Below are 15602 nucleotides of genomic sequence, written 5' to 3'. Positions count from 1 at the left end.
ATGTAGATCATGTACAAGTTTCTCTCTGCCTTCCTTAGGCATAACAACACAATTACCCCACAGTAAACAATCTGACTGAATGAATAGTTCGTCTTTGCGACGGTTGTAAGGTTTGGTCTCATCACCCATTTGCTTGGGGATGGCAGACCAATCACCACCAAGGACACAACGTTTCACAACCGATAATATCGGGTCCTGGCTGGTCCAGGTCTTAACTTGTTGAGCCGTGACAGGGGTTCCTTCACTTTCAAAAGCATCCATAACTAACAGTATGTCTGCAGGTTGTGGCGTCTCCACCTCCGGTGAGGGCAACGGCAGACGGCTCAATGCATCGGCACAATTCTCGGTGCCAGGTCTATGGTGAATGACATAATCATAGGCAGATAATGTCAGCGCCCACCTCTGGATGTGGGACAATGCATTGGTATTAATACCTTTGTTTTCTGAAAACAATGAAATGAGTGGCTTGTGATCTGTTTCCAGTTCAAACCAAAGACCAAACAGGTACTGATGCATCTTTTTAACCCCATACACACAGGCTAATGTTTCTTTTTCTACCATGCTGTAGGCTCTTTCTGATTTTGACAAACCTTTAGAAGCATAAGCAACAGGTTGTAGTTTATTCAACTCATTAGCTTGTTGGAGTACGCAACCAACTCCATATGATGAAGCATCACAGGCCAATACTAGATGCTTACGTGGATCATAATGTACCAGCAGCTTGTTAGAGCAAAGCAGATTAGTAGCTTTCTCAAAAGCTCTATCTTGAGACACACCCCAAACCCAGTTGTCGCCTTTTCTTAGCAGCATGTGCAGTGGCTCTAATAAAGTGCTCAATCTAGGTAGGAAATTACTGAAGTAGTTGAGTAGACCAAGGAATGAACGCAGCTCCGTCACTTTCTGAGGCTTGGGTGCATTTTTGATGGCCTTGCATATTTTCCTCCCCAGGAGTTCAACTTCCAGTGCCATGAAGACGCACTTCGAATGTTTCAGTCTGAGTCCCACTTTGTCCAGACGATGTAGAACCTCTTCCAGGTTGTTCAGATGTTTGGCAGTGTCACGACCTGTGACCAGGATGTCATCTTGGTGCACGTTGATGCACGTAAGTTTCTTCGACGTCTCGACCAGCTTCTGTGTCATGTAGGCCAATGTCAGATCCAGTTTATTGAACAACTTCCCCCCGGCTAGCATTGCAAACAGGTCGTCAGCCTTCGGTAACGGGTATTGATCCTGTTTGGAAACTCAGTTGATCGTAACCTTGTAGTCTACACAAATCCTGACAGTGCCATCACTCTTCAACACAGGAACAATGGGGTTGGCCCATTCGTTAAATTTGACTGGTGATATGACCCCTTCATGCTGGAGTCTGTCCAGTTCAGTTTCGACCTTCTCCCTCATCATGTACGGAACCGCCCGAGCTTTATGATGGACGAGTCTTGCATCCAAGTCCACATGGATCTGCCCCTTGGCTCCTGTGAAATTGCTGATGCCTGGTTCAAGCAGCGAGGGGAACTTGCTCAGCACTTGAGCACATGGAGTATCATCCTCCGACGACAATGCTTTGATATCATTCCAATTCCATTTGATTTTTTCTAGCCAATTCCTGCCGAACAGCATTGGACCATTGCCTGGAAAAATCCATAACGGTAAATCATGAACTGCACCATCATATGACACCTTGACTACTGCACTGCCAATCACAGTTATGAGTTCTTCAGTGTACGTATGCAACTTGGCATTGACTGGACTCAGCTTAGACCTCACAGCCTAAGAATCCCACAGCTTGTCGAATGTCCTTTGGCTCATTATTGATTGACTCGCACCCGTGTCCAATTCCATCGGTCCCGGCACACCGTTAAGTTTCACATTAATCATTATCGGTTGGCTCTTCGTTCGGAATGAATACAGTCCATACACTTCCTCCTCTGGTATCTCGGATTGGATATCCGGATCCGCGCTATACTGGTCATCATCCTCCATGTATTGTGTCTCAGCACGTTTGCTCAGTTGCGGACACATGCGCTGGAGATACCCCCGTCTCGAACAGCCTTTACAAATGTACTGTTTAATCCGATACTAATGAGGCCGATGATTGCCCCCACACGCCAACATGGTGAAATCGGATTCATTCCCGTTGGCGGACTTTGAGCAGCCACAGGTTTTGCACACGCAGTCGAGTAGGTCCTGCCATATGCAGCTCTGCCAAACGACGATACAATCTTGTTTACAGTACTTGCCGAGTTCTGATTTTTCGATGATAACTGCTTTAAGTTTTTGTCCGTCGTCATGCATACCTGGGCAATCGTGATGGCCTTGCTCAAATCCAGTGTCTCCGCCGCCAGTAGCTTACGCAGGATCACCTCGTGGTTGATGCCAATTACAAAGAAGTCCCGCAGCATGTCTCCCAATGCGTTTTCGAACTTACATGGTCCAGCTAGACGTCTTAGGTCGGCAACGAATTCCAACACATCCTGGCCCTCAGAACGAACGTGCGTGTAGAATCGATATCGTGAGATGATGATGCCTTCTTCTGGTTTGAGATGGTCACGTACCAGAGCACACAATTCCTCATGGTCCTTGTCCATTGGATTTGCTGGCGAGAGAAGATTCTTTATGAGTCCATAGATTTTCGGACCGCAAACCGTGAGGAAGACCGCCCTGTGCCTAACTGCGTCAGTGGGTGTAAGGGGGAGATGGGAAGGCTTCCTCTCCCACGAGCGGGCCCACTGATATAGAGGGTCGACGCTCGCCCCAGCCCATGTAGCAATTCTTGAAGTTAGCAGACAGAGACGGATGGCAAAGTATAACGATCTTTATTACGAACGTCCGGGAACAGTCGCCTGTGAGTGGAGATGCTCCCCGAACAGCACAATTATACAACTTTTATACATTTCAAAACGAGTTTGGTTTCTTACTTCACCGATATCGATCTGGTATAAGGGGTCTCCCTTTGTTACATCATATGGGCCACCTGTAACAGTTCCCCTTCCGCGCCATCTCCCCACCGCGCATGTAGGGCTTGGCTATCCAAGTCCCTCCCCAGTAAACCCCTCAAGACTACGCCATTAAGTTGTTAGCCCGGTCAGATCTCAGGGCAGTGGATTCTGGGCCTTCGAGGATCCGTTGTGCCAGGTTCTGGTATAGACTTATATCCTTTCTTTAGATTATTTTATTACTAGCCCCCCTTTGGCTTCAGTCTTTATGGACGGGCTTATGGGGGGGACTTGCGTGGTTGTGCTGGAAAGATTTGTTGTCCCCAGGGTGGTTGTTGGGGCAGTGGTAGGGCTTCACACTCCATCCGCCCTGCTTTTTGTTCCGTTCTGTTCCCACCCTTCTGTTTCTCTTGCGGGGTGGATTTAGCTGCTTGTCTTGCAGCTTCGTCCGCCCAGGCATGAGCTTCTAGAACTGAAATTCCATCCAGTTGGATTTCTGCGCCCTTCCCCATACTGGCGCCCATAGCATCGGCAGCCTGCTGCATTACAACCTTACTTAATACACTATACATAGCCATGCATTAAAATAAGTTCTGTCCTTGCTCCAGTCCTTGGCTGCTGGGATGCATATTTCGGCAGTTAAATTAAACAAAGCTAGTTCATGTAGTTGTGTCTTTCCTGCGTGTGCTATATCTCTCGTAGTCCATCTGTATTATCCAGTGCTTGCGTGGGCCTTAAGGTTCCCAGTATCCTGAGTCTCCAGAGTCGAAGTAGCCGCTGCGGTCCCATCTCGGTGAGTGTTTTATCTGCAAATTTTAAACAGATCCTGGTCGTCACCAGGTGTTAGGTTCTGGTCTACTCATCTTTTATCCATGCATGTTGAGGTCACTCTGTGAAATCTGAGGTAAGGGTGAGGTTGGGTTTGTGGACTACACTTACCCACCGTGGGCTCTATTGCCATAGGTGATGGTGCTATGGCTGCGCACTGCACTATCCGTCTGGTCCCATTTAAAAAAAAATCTCTTCCAGCTTATTTATCTTAGCCTTTAACTCTTGCATTTGTTTTGTTTGAGTATATTTCTTTTATTTGTATCAGACGAGTATTATTACATAGGCTAGTTCTGTTTTTATTTTTATTCTGACTATCCCACCATTTCCTCTATCTGTCAGGTGAGCCTTTTTTATTCTATTTAGAAATCCAAATTAATAATGTCCAGTATAAAACAGCTGTCAATGGAAAGGGTTAACTCCTTTACAGGTTTATAAGAAAGCCTGATGTCGTTATGTGACTTCACGTAATCATCCGAAAAATTCTTTTTTAAGTCTTTGTGCCTTCAAAACTTGCTTAGAAATTAGGAATCCGTTAAAACAGCAGAAATCATTAGTAAAGCCGTCATAATAACAGTCTTCTCATCAGGAAAGACGGCATTTTAGATTAAACTCCAAATTTTTTTTTCTAATTCAAGTACTTGCCAAAGATTTTTTTTTTTGATTTAAAACGAGACCACACATTTTTAATAGCAATTAAACCAATATTCTTTTCACAGCCGATATCAACTAGTATGTCTTTTTCCAACGCAAACACCCCTTTTTTTTTGTCAGCACCTATTTAATACGTTACGTCTTTTTTTTCAGATCTCCTTTCTTCAAATTAGGTTTTGTATTTTACACGGAGGGCTGCTTTTCGTTATCTCAAATTCCAGTTTCAAGGTCGTTACAAAGTCTCTTCTAAACTGCTAAAGCTTGCTGTTTTCTGCTCAACAAACCTATCCTTTGTGCATTTCCTAGCTCCATAACTTAACGAATAAATCCACACCTGTGTTTCTAACTTAAAATGTCTTAAAACTTCCCACATACAGGACAACACTACAAAGGGTTAAAAAACTTTCACTCTGTTTAGAAAAGTGGGTAGAGCTAAAATAAACAGACACTTGCATTCCTCTTCCAACCAGGCTTTCAGAAACATGACAACATAAAAATTCATTCCGCAGTCACAAAATCACACAGGGACTCTCACTCAACGACCAGACATTTACAACAGTCTCTCTTCATTCAACAAAGCTTATTGATTGGTTGGCCGGTTCTAATTTTGGATCCATATGTCACTTAAGATAGTCATTATCAGCTTTTTTATGGCCTAACGTAATTACGCAAGTTACAATTAATGATTGGTTTTATTTGCCTTTTTACTAGCCATGTTACCCATCTTCTTCGGGCTATGAGGGTCTTGGATACTCCCTTAAATTCGTGTCAGGTATGCAGGACGCTATTTATATGTCTTCCCTTGGCGCCGTGCACTCGTACCACTGCACGCTTTGGGTCAATATATCCCGTCACTGCTCAGGGACGTTGTCTCTATTCTCTCTCTCTCTCGTCTCAGCACCGTGCGCTCGTACCACTTCGGGTCAATAGACCTCCCTCTCCCTCTATATCTTCCCTTGCGTTGTACCCTGATCGCACTGCCGTGCTACCTCCACGCGCGCGTTTTAGGATGCACCTTTTGACCCCCTTTTACCCCTTGATCGTCCTTGTCCTCCGTCTCCGTCCCTCCGGGACTCACTACAGATGGTTCTTTTGTACGGATGTCCTTCCCTTGCGGTTTACAATGCCACAGCTCTAACTTGAAGGTGGTAAATTAAAACATACTCACCCCAACAGCTGGGTTCGGGAAGTCCGTACCCTGCTCGCAGCGCCAAATGTAAGGGGGAGATGGGAAGGCTTCCTCTCCCACAAGCGGGCCCACTGATATAGAGGGTCGACGCTCACCCCAGCCCACGTAGCAATTCTCGAAGTTAGCAGACAGAGATGGATGGCAAAGTATAACGATCTTTATTACGAACGTCCGGGAACACCTCTTATCACAGTCGCCTGTGAGTGGAGATGCTCCCCGAACAGCACAATCATACAACTTTTATACATTTCAAAACCCCTCCGTTCCCTGGTAAGACCTCCCTAGATCTCTAATTGAACTACCTTATCAATGTTACTTCTCTAATTGGACAACCTTATTAGTGCTACTTTGTATTGACAGGCCAAGACCCTCGTGACCGCTTTAGGCCGTGACTAGAATGACTTCATTAGGTCGGAATTTGTTATACATTTCCTTGGTGCCTGTGAGTCCGCCTCGAGCCTCTTCGCAAGGTCTTATCAATGTCTGTTTAGGTTCTCACATCGTATCCTGTCGGAATATTATTGAATTGATAACTTCTGGAGCCTTGGTACAAGGCCGAAGTGAGGCCTTTTACCTCCTTATGGGCCATTGCAGGAACCAGCACTTTAACCCTTGTCCCGCTGGTACCCCGAATGCCAAATTTCTCTTACAGTGGGTTCCTCCATTTTGTTTGCCACAAAGTACTGGTCCAGGCGAGCTACAAAATCTGTCCAGTCCTCACCCTCCACAAGTATCTCCAGAATTCCAATTGTGCTCATTTTTGCATGCTAAGGTTGTTAAGTTAACTCGTCGCCAAATGTTATGTATGTAATAACTCGATAGACTGAATACTGTAAACTAACAGAGGTACAAACCTGGCTCTGCTTTACTGGGTCCCAAAGTGATTACATTACATGCTGGCTTGCCTTTTATACCTGGGCCGCACACGCGTGCATACAGCCCAATGACCTCCGACAGTGGCGCCACCTGGTGGCTAGTAACCCCAAGCATACATAGATGTCAGACGCCATGCAGGCCTCCTGATCGCGGGAGTTAAAATGGCACGTACATCCCAATGATGTAATTGGGATGCGACTTTACCATTTGTAAAAAGATTGTAAAAACTCCTCGTAGATTTCACTAAGTGACAAAAATTTACAATCCCTGATCCAAGACAATAAAAACAATTCAAAGTCCTTGATGTTGTCCATAATGGTGCTCAGTTTGAACCTGTGTCTGCAATACAAAGTTTGAACCTGTATCTGTTTGGACACAAAAACAGGTATTCACAACTGTACCCACAAGCTGCTACTTGTAAATAGCCTCTACAAAAGAGAAACCTACCAGCGACTACAGTTAGACCCATTCACAGCTTTGAAATCTGAACTGAAACGGAGAAATATCAGAAAAGTTATTCACATGTTTGCATGTGAAAAAAAGCACCTTTTGTACAAAGGGTGAACATCTCTCCAACAATCCCTCCCCCACCCCGCCCCGCACACACACACACACACACATACACTAATTTCAAAGGCTGTGCTGGATGAAACACATTGAATTGCCAGTTATCAATATTAACTGAGTAAGCTGTGAGTCTTTTCTTTCACTAGCTGAATAAAAGCATAATAATACTTCCATTTTATAGGACAGGCCTGTGACTACGTGATGCCTCATTCTTAATTGACACAGAAAGAATAGGAACTCAGAACTGGCCTATTTGCATGGATATGAACCACAGATGTGTATATTCCAACACGATAGCTTTTGCTCAGTCAGAGTAGTAACTCAATTTAAGGTGACGACAGACCTGTAAAGGACTTAGATAGAAGCAGGAAAAACCAGCAATGTGGAGCAGTTTCTAGCGGGCCAGAAACCTGGGAGAAGTTAAAAGCAGGTCAACACCAAGGGTGCAGATCAGCATTCCATTTCCAAACAGAAAATGCTGGAAACAGCTGGTCAGGCAGTATTTGTGTGTGAGGCAAAAGTTGACTAATACAATTCTGTCAGCTGTGGCTCAGTTGGTAGCACTCTCGCCTCTGAGTCAGAACGTTGAGGGCTCAAGTTCCACTCCAGAAACTTCAGCACAGAAATCTAGGCTGATACTGCACTGCAGTATTGAGGAATTGTTGCACTGTCAGAGATGCTGGCTTGAATTCTCTCCAGGTAGGCGGGGTTGGGGGCAGGGGGGCCTCTGAGTCAGGCGGGAAACCTGGGAGACATGGTAAAATGTCCCAAGGCGCTTTACAGGGATCAGAGGCCTGGGAAGGTGATCAACGGCCTCGTGATAGGGTCTCTGATTGCGGGGAGCGCACGGGGGAAGGGGGTAGGTTAGGCTCTTTGTGGGAGCTTGCTGTGCACAAATTGGCTAGCACGTTTCTTACCTTACAACAGTGACAGTACTTCAAAAGTACTTCATTGGCTGTAAACGCAGCCTGAGGTTAGGAGATACATTATATAAAGGCAAGTCTTTCTTTTTATAACACACTTTGATTTTAACATCTATCCATAGATGCAAGATGTTATGTGTGCAGCACCTTGTAACCAGCGTTCTACTGCCAGCAGAGGGCGCATCTGTTGGAGTCCCAAGGGATCCCAGCATCCCTTGAGAGCACTGCCTATAAGCAGGCCTCCCATGCTGTGCCTGCACTCTTGAGTCAGAATAAAGAGACTAGGGTCACACTTACTCAAGTCTACAGTACTTGGTCACATTGCTTTATTTGAGACATAACAACCGGCGATGAGTAATAGATAACGAACCATCACGCAAAAATGCAGAGAATTGTTGGTATCCTGGAGAAATTCTCAGAAGGTGACGATTGGGAAGCCTTCGTGAAATGACTCGACCAATACTTTGTGGCCAACGAGCTGGAAGGGAATGAGAACGCTGCCAAACAAAGGGCAATCCTTCTCACCGTCTGCGGGGCAACAACCTATGGCCCCATGAAGAATCTTCTTGCTCCGGTGAAACCAACAACCAAATTGTATGAAGAACTGTGTATGCTGGTCCGGGAGCACCTAAATCCGAAGGAGAGCGTTCTGATGGCAAGGTATCGATTTTTTCAACGGTCTGAAGGCTAGGAAGTGGCGAGCTACATCGCCAAACTAAGGCGCCTTGCAGGAAATTGCGAATTCGGTGGATTCCTGGGGCAAATGTTAAGAGACTTTTTGTGCTTGGCATTGGCCATGAGGTTATCCTTCGCAAACAATTGACTGTTCAAACACCGAACCTGAGCAAAGCCATAATGATAGCCCAGGCATTTATGTCCACCAGCGATAACACCAAACAAATTCACAGCACAAAGATGCATCGGCAAGTACTGTACACAAAGTAACGTCGTTTTCAGGCAGGAATGCATATGGCAGAACGTACACGCCTGCAGCTGCACGACCTCAGATGACTCAGAGTCCGCCATCAAGCGTGAGGGCGAGGAGGCAATTAACACCTTGTTGGCGCTGCGGAGGTGATCATCGAGCCCATCAATGCCTCTTCAAACACTATGCCTGCAAAGGCTGTGGAACAATGGGACACCTCCAGCGAATGAGCAGACGAACTGCAAAACCTGCAAACCACCATGTTGCAGAGGAAGACCGATCCATAGTGGATCAAACTGAACTAGAGACTCGAACCGAGCAGGCAGAAGTGTACGAGGTACACACCTTCACCACAAAATGTCCACCGATCATGTTAAAATTTGAACTGAACGGAATTCCAGTATCTATGGAATTGGACACGGGTGCTAGTCAGTCCATCATGAGCAAAAAGGCTGTCGTGCAACAAGGCACAAAGGCCCAAGCTGAGCCCTATTCATACCAAGCTGAGAACTTACATGAAAGAGCTGATTACTGTAATTGGCAGTGCAGCAGTAAAAGCCTCCTATGATGCAGCGGTGCACGAACTACCACTATGGATTGTACCAGGAGACGGCCCCACACTGTTCGGCAGAAGCTGTCTGGGAAAAATCCGCTGGAACTGGGACGACATCCGAGCGCTTTCGCCCGTCGTTGTTTGAGCCAGGCAATGGAAATTTCTCTGGGGCAAAGGTGCAGATCCACTTGGTTCCCGGTGCATGACCTATCCACCACAAGGCACGTGCGGTGCCATACATGATGCGAGAGAAAGTGGAGATCGAGCTGGACAGGCTGCAATGAGAGGGCATCATCTCGCCGGTTGAGTTCAATGAGTGGGCCAGTCCGATTGTTCCGGTTCTCAAGAGCAATGGCACGGTCAGAATTTGTGGGGACTATAAAGTAACGATTAACCGTTTTTCGCTGCAGGACCAGTACCCGCTACCCAAGGCAGACAACCTATTTGCGACGCTGGCAAGAGGGAATGCATTCACCAATTTGAATCTGACCTCGGCCTACATGAAGCAGGAGCTGGCAGAATCTTCGAAAGGTCTCACCTGCATCAACACGCACAAAGGTCTGTTCATCTACAATTGATGCCCGTTTGGGATTCGATCGGCCATGGCTATTTTTCAAAGGAACATGGAGAACCTGCTAAAGTCGGTTCCACGCACCGTGGTTCTCCAGGACGACATATTGATCACAGGTCGGGACACCATCGAATACTTGCAGAACCTGGCAGAGGTTCTAAGTCGGCTAGATCATGTGGGACTCAGGTTGAAACACTCGAAGTATATTTTCCTGGCACCAGAGGTCAAGTTCTTGGGGAGAAGAATCGCGGCAGACGGCATCAGACCCACCGATGCCAAGATGGAGGCCATCAAGAGCGTGCCGAGACCACAGAATGTGACGGAGCTTTGATCGTTCCTGGGACTCCTCAATTATTTTGGTAATTTCCTACCGGAGTAAGCACCTTGCTAGAACCTCTACATATGTTGCTATACAAGGGAGATGACTGGGTATGGGGGAAATCACAAGAGACTGCTTTTGAGAAAGCCAGAAATCTGTTATGTTTCAACAAACTGCTTGTTCTGTATAATCCATGTAAACGTTTAGTGCTAGCTTGCGATGCGTCTTCGTATGGGGTCGGGTGTGTGTTACAACAAGCAAACAAATCTGGAATATTGCAACCGGCTGCTTATGCATCCAGGAGCTTGTCCAGTGTCCCAGCGGAGATGCATGACGAGATCAAGCCATTCCAGCGGCGCAAAGACGAAATGTGCATACAGGCGGACTATCTTTTGTGGGATAATCGCGTGATCTTGCCAAAGAAAGGCAGGGAAACGTTCATACGCGACCTACACAGTACCCACCCAGGCATAGTAATGATGAAAGCTATAGCCAGATCCCATGTGTGATGGCCCGGCATCAACGCAGATTTGGAGTCTTGCGTGTACCAATGCAACACTTGCTCTCAACTGAGCAATGCATCCAGGGAGGCATGGCCCTCCAAACCGTGGTCTAGGATCCACGTTGACTTCGCTGGTCCGTTTCTAGGCGAAATGTTTGTGGATGCTTATTCAAAATGGATTGAGTGTGTTATAATGTATGTAAGCACGTCCACTGCCACCATCGAAAGCCTACGAACCATGTTTGCCACGCACGGCCTGCCTGATGTCCTTGTCAGCGACAATGGGCCGTGCTTCACCAGCGCTGAATTCAAGGAATTCATGACCCGCAATGGGATCAAGCACGTCACATCTGCCCCGTTCAAGCCCGCATCAATGGACAGTCCAAACCATCAAGAAAAGCTTGAAACGCATGTCGGAAGGCTCCCTACTGACCCGCCTGTCCTAAGCCCTGCTCAGCTACCGCACAAGACCCCACTCGCTCGCCGGGGTTCCCCCTGCCGAACTGCTCATGAATAGGGCACTCAAAACAAGGCTCTCTCTACTCAAAACAAGGCTCTCTCTCGTTCACCCTGATCTCCATGATCATGTCGAGGGCAGGAGGCATCAACAAAGCATGTAACATGATTGCGCAAATTTGTCACACGATATTGAAATCAATGACCCTGTATTTGTACTTAACTATGGACGTGGTCCCAAATGCTGGCACTGTCGTAGCCAAAGAAGGGAGTAGGGTGTTTGAGGTCAAACTTGCAAATGGACTAACTTGCAGAAAGCATTTGGACCAAACCAAACTGCGATTCACAGACAGCCACGAGCAACCTGAAGAGGACACCACCAACTTCGACCCTCCGATACACACACAAGTGGCAACCGATATCACGGTTGACCACAAAGCTGAACTCATCATTCCCAGCAGCCCAGCAAGGCCAGCTGCGCAGCAGCCCAGCGAAGGCCCAACCAACTCACCTGCACCTGTGCTTGTACCGAGACTGTTGTGTCCTTAGATGACTCCACGAGGCAGTGTGTTGTACTTGAACTGTAGTGACCTTAGTCCTTTATTAGTTAACTCCAGAGTGAGGATCTCATCTGGTTTCCTGTCTTTATACTAGGCCAGGCACACCTGTACAGGTAACCTACGAGTCTCCCACTGCTGTGGCCTCTGGTGGCACATCTTAAGATAGTACCAACAGTAGCCATGTTGGATACATGACATCATTCCTCCCTGAACCCTCAGTGCAAATCGCCCCTGCATTAACTGTGCTCTGGACTTAGCTCTATATGGGTTTTGTCTGGTAGACCTCTGGCTGGCCAGCTCAACCTTGGGTGGGTAGTGGGTGCAATAGCATGATGGTGGTTGCTGTTTGTGTGTGAGTGTGTTCTTGACCAATCCATTCTCCCCCCCTTCCCATATTGGTATGGCAGGGGCTCCTAACATTCATGTACATTCAAGTTCAGGTAAGTGGGTTTTGCGTTTCTTTTGTTTTGTGGTTTCGTGGTGCGACAAGAGCGTTAGATGCTGGGTCCATCCTCAGGTGAGGGCTTGCTTTGCCTCTGAGCGCAGAGGGCTTCGATCGCTGGTTGCATATGCACAGTTCAGATCATCAATTATGCATTGTACATAATCATGCGACTTTTCCTTGCCGGTTGCATGTATACAATTCCGATTATTAGTTACACATTTTACATGGTCAATTACACACGTTACATAATCCGTTACACCTTTAGTCTCTAACTTACAATTACTGTTACATTGCTTAAATCCAATGGATCTTCTCCATCCACCTTCTTTCGAGTAGCATTGGTCCATCACCTGCAACAATCCACAGAGGGAACTTGTGCACCGCACCATCATGGAGTACCTTTACATTCACACTACCAACGACTGGGATGATTTCATTGGTGTAGGTGCGCAGATTTGCCTGAGCCGAGGCCAACTCGGGTCGTTCAGCCGGATTGTCCCATAGCCTCTCAAAGGCTCCTTGATTCATCACTGACTGGCTCGCCCCCGTGTCCACTTCCACGAAGACTGGACTTCCCTCTATCTCGACTTCCATCTTCAGCGGAGGGCACGCGGTGGTGCAGGTAAACATGCTGTGCACCTCCCTGTGGGACTGGGCTGCCTCTCTGTGTAACAATTCATAATCCACGCTGGATTCATGGCCATCTGTGGACTCCTCATCGACACAGTGAGTCCTATTTCTCTTACAAATTCACTGGAGGTGGCCCTTTGTGCTGCAGCCTTTGCAAACATAGTCTTTAAAACGGCACTGGTGAGCCCTGTGATTCCCTCCGCAATGCCAGCATGGGGCTACTCGATTAGCCCCGCTCTGAGTTAAGGGACTCAGGGGTCTGTTCTCTCTTCCCTGAGAGGATTTGCACTCTAAAGTACAGCTCCTGAACAGCGCCACTCTGTGCACAGTACCTGCCAGGTTTAAGTCCTGAGGGTGAGATATCTGTCTAGAGCCACAGGTCGAGGTCGTGAATGACTGGCTCACAGAGATGGCCTTCTGCAGTGTGACTGTGGTATCCGCCGACAGTAGCTGATGAAGAAGGACCTCATGGCCAATTCCAATGACAAAAATGTCCCGCAGCACTTCGTTGAGGTGGGTGCTGAACTCGCACGGTGCGGGCTGCGGCATACTTTGCGACTTCCTGGTCTTCGGGCTGTCGGTGGGTATAAAACAGGTGTCTGGCTGTGAGGATGTTCTCCTTGGGCTTGTGTTTGTTGTGTATCTGTAAAGCATACACTCCCATGTTCCACCACCAGGGAGCACATCCCCTGAAGTCCCAAGGGATCCCAGCATCCCTTGGGAGCACTGTATATAAGCCGGCCCCTAAGGCCTGTTACTCACTCTGGAGTGTCTTAATAAAGACTGAGGTCACTGTTACTTTAGCCTCCCCCTGTGTGCAGTCTCATCTGTGTTAGGAACACAATAACTGGCGACGAGTATACAAATCCAACGCAAAGATGCAGCAAACTGTGGGCATCCTAGAGAAGTTCTCGGAGGGTGACGACTGGAAGCCTATGTCGAACGGCTAGACCAGTACTTTGTAGCCAACAAGCTTGACAGAGAAGGAAGTGCTGCAAAAAGGAGAGCGGTCCTCCTCACGGTCTGCGGGGCACCGAACTACAGCTTCATGAAGAATTTTCTGGCTCCGGTGAAACCCACAGATAAGTCATATGAGGAGCTGTGTACACTGGTTTGGGAGCATCTTAATCCGAGGGACAGTGTGCTGATGGCGAGGTATCGGTTCTACACGTGCCAGTGATCTGAAGGTCAGGAAGTGGTGAGCTACGTCGCCGAGCTAAAGCGACTTGCAGGACAATGTGAGTTTGATGGCTACCTGGAGCAGATGCTGAGAGACTTTTTTGTACTGGGCATTGGCCATGAGACCATCCTACGAAAACTTTTGACTATAGAGACACCGACCCTCAGTAAGGCCATTGCGATAGCACAGGCGTTTATGTCCACCAGTGATAACACCAAACAAATCTCTCAGCACACAAGCACTATCAATGTTCATAAATTAACTGAAACTGAGTTTGCGAGCAGAAATGTACAGGGCAGAAACCACGAGTCTGCAACTGCCAACAGGCCTCAGGTGACCCAGATGACTCAGAGTCTGCAACAAAGGATGAATGCAAGGCAATTCACACTTTGTTGGCGTTGTGGAGGCTTCCATTCAGCCTATTCATGCTGCTTCAAAGGGTATGTTTGCAAGAGCTGTGGAACAATGGGGCACCTCCAACAAGCTTGCAGACGAGCTGCAAGCTCTGCAAAACTTGCTAACCACCACGTAGCAGAGGAAGATCGGTCCATGGTGGATTAAAGCAATTTCGAGCCTCAGAGAGAGGAGGCAGATGCTGAAGTACACGGGGTGCACACATTTTTGAAGAAATGTCCACCTATAATGCTAAATGCTGAATGGCTTACCCGTAGCCATGGAACTGGACACTGGCGCTAGCCAATCCATCATGAGTAAAAAGATGTTTGAGAGACTGTGGTGCAACAAGGCACTCAGACCAGCCCTGAGCCCCATCCATTCGAAACTAAAAACGTACACCAAAGAGCTTATCACTGTCCTGGGCAGCGCCATGGTCAAGGTCACCTACGAGGGCACAGTGCATGAACTGCCACTCTGGATTGTCCCAGGCGATGGCCCCACACTGCTTGGAAGGAACTGGCTGGGCAAAATCCGCTGGAACTGGGATGACATCTGAGTGCTATCACATGTCGATGAGGCCTCATGTACCCAGGTTCTAAACAAATTTCCTTCCTTTTTGAGCCAGGCATTGGAAACTTTTCTGGGGCGAAGGTGCAGATCCATTTGGTCCCAGAGGCACGACCCATTCACCACAAGGCGCGAGCGGTACCTCACATGATTAGGGACAGAGTGGAAATTGAGCTGGACAGGCTGCAACGCGAAGCCATCATCTCCCCAGTGGAATTCAGCGAGTGGGCCAGCCCGATTGTTCTAGTACTCAAAAGTGATGGCACGGTCAGGATTTGCGGCGATTATAAAGTAACTATTAATCGTTTCTCGCTACAGGACCAATACCCGCTACCTAAGGCAGATGACCTATTTGCAACGCTGGCAGGAGGCAAGACGTTCACCAAGCTCGACTTGACTTTGGCCTACATGATGCAGGAGTTGGAGGAGTCTTCGAAGGGCCTCACCTGCATCAACACGCAGTAGGGACTGTTCATCTACAACAGATGCCTGTTTGGAATTCGGTCGGCTGCAACGATCTTCCAGAGA

This window comes from Pristiophorus japonicus, chromosome 16 (assembly GCF_044704955.1).
Source record: "Pristiophorus japonicus isolate sPriJap1 chromosome 16, sPriJap1.hap1, whole genome shotgun sequence".
NCBI classification, from domain to species: Eukaryota; Metazoa; Chordata; class Chondrichthyes; family Pristiophoridae; genus Pristiophorus; species Pristiophorus japonicus.
The sequence above is the reverse complement of the archived record's forward strand: the minus strand, read 5'-3'. Positions refer to the sequence as shown.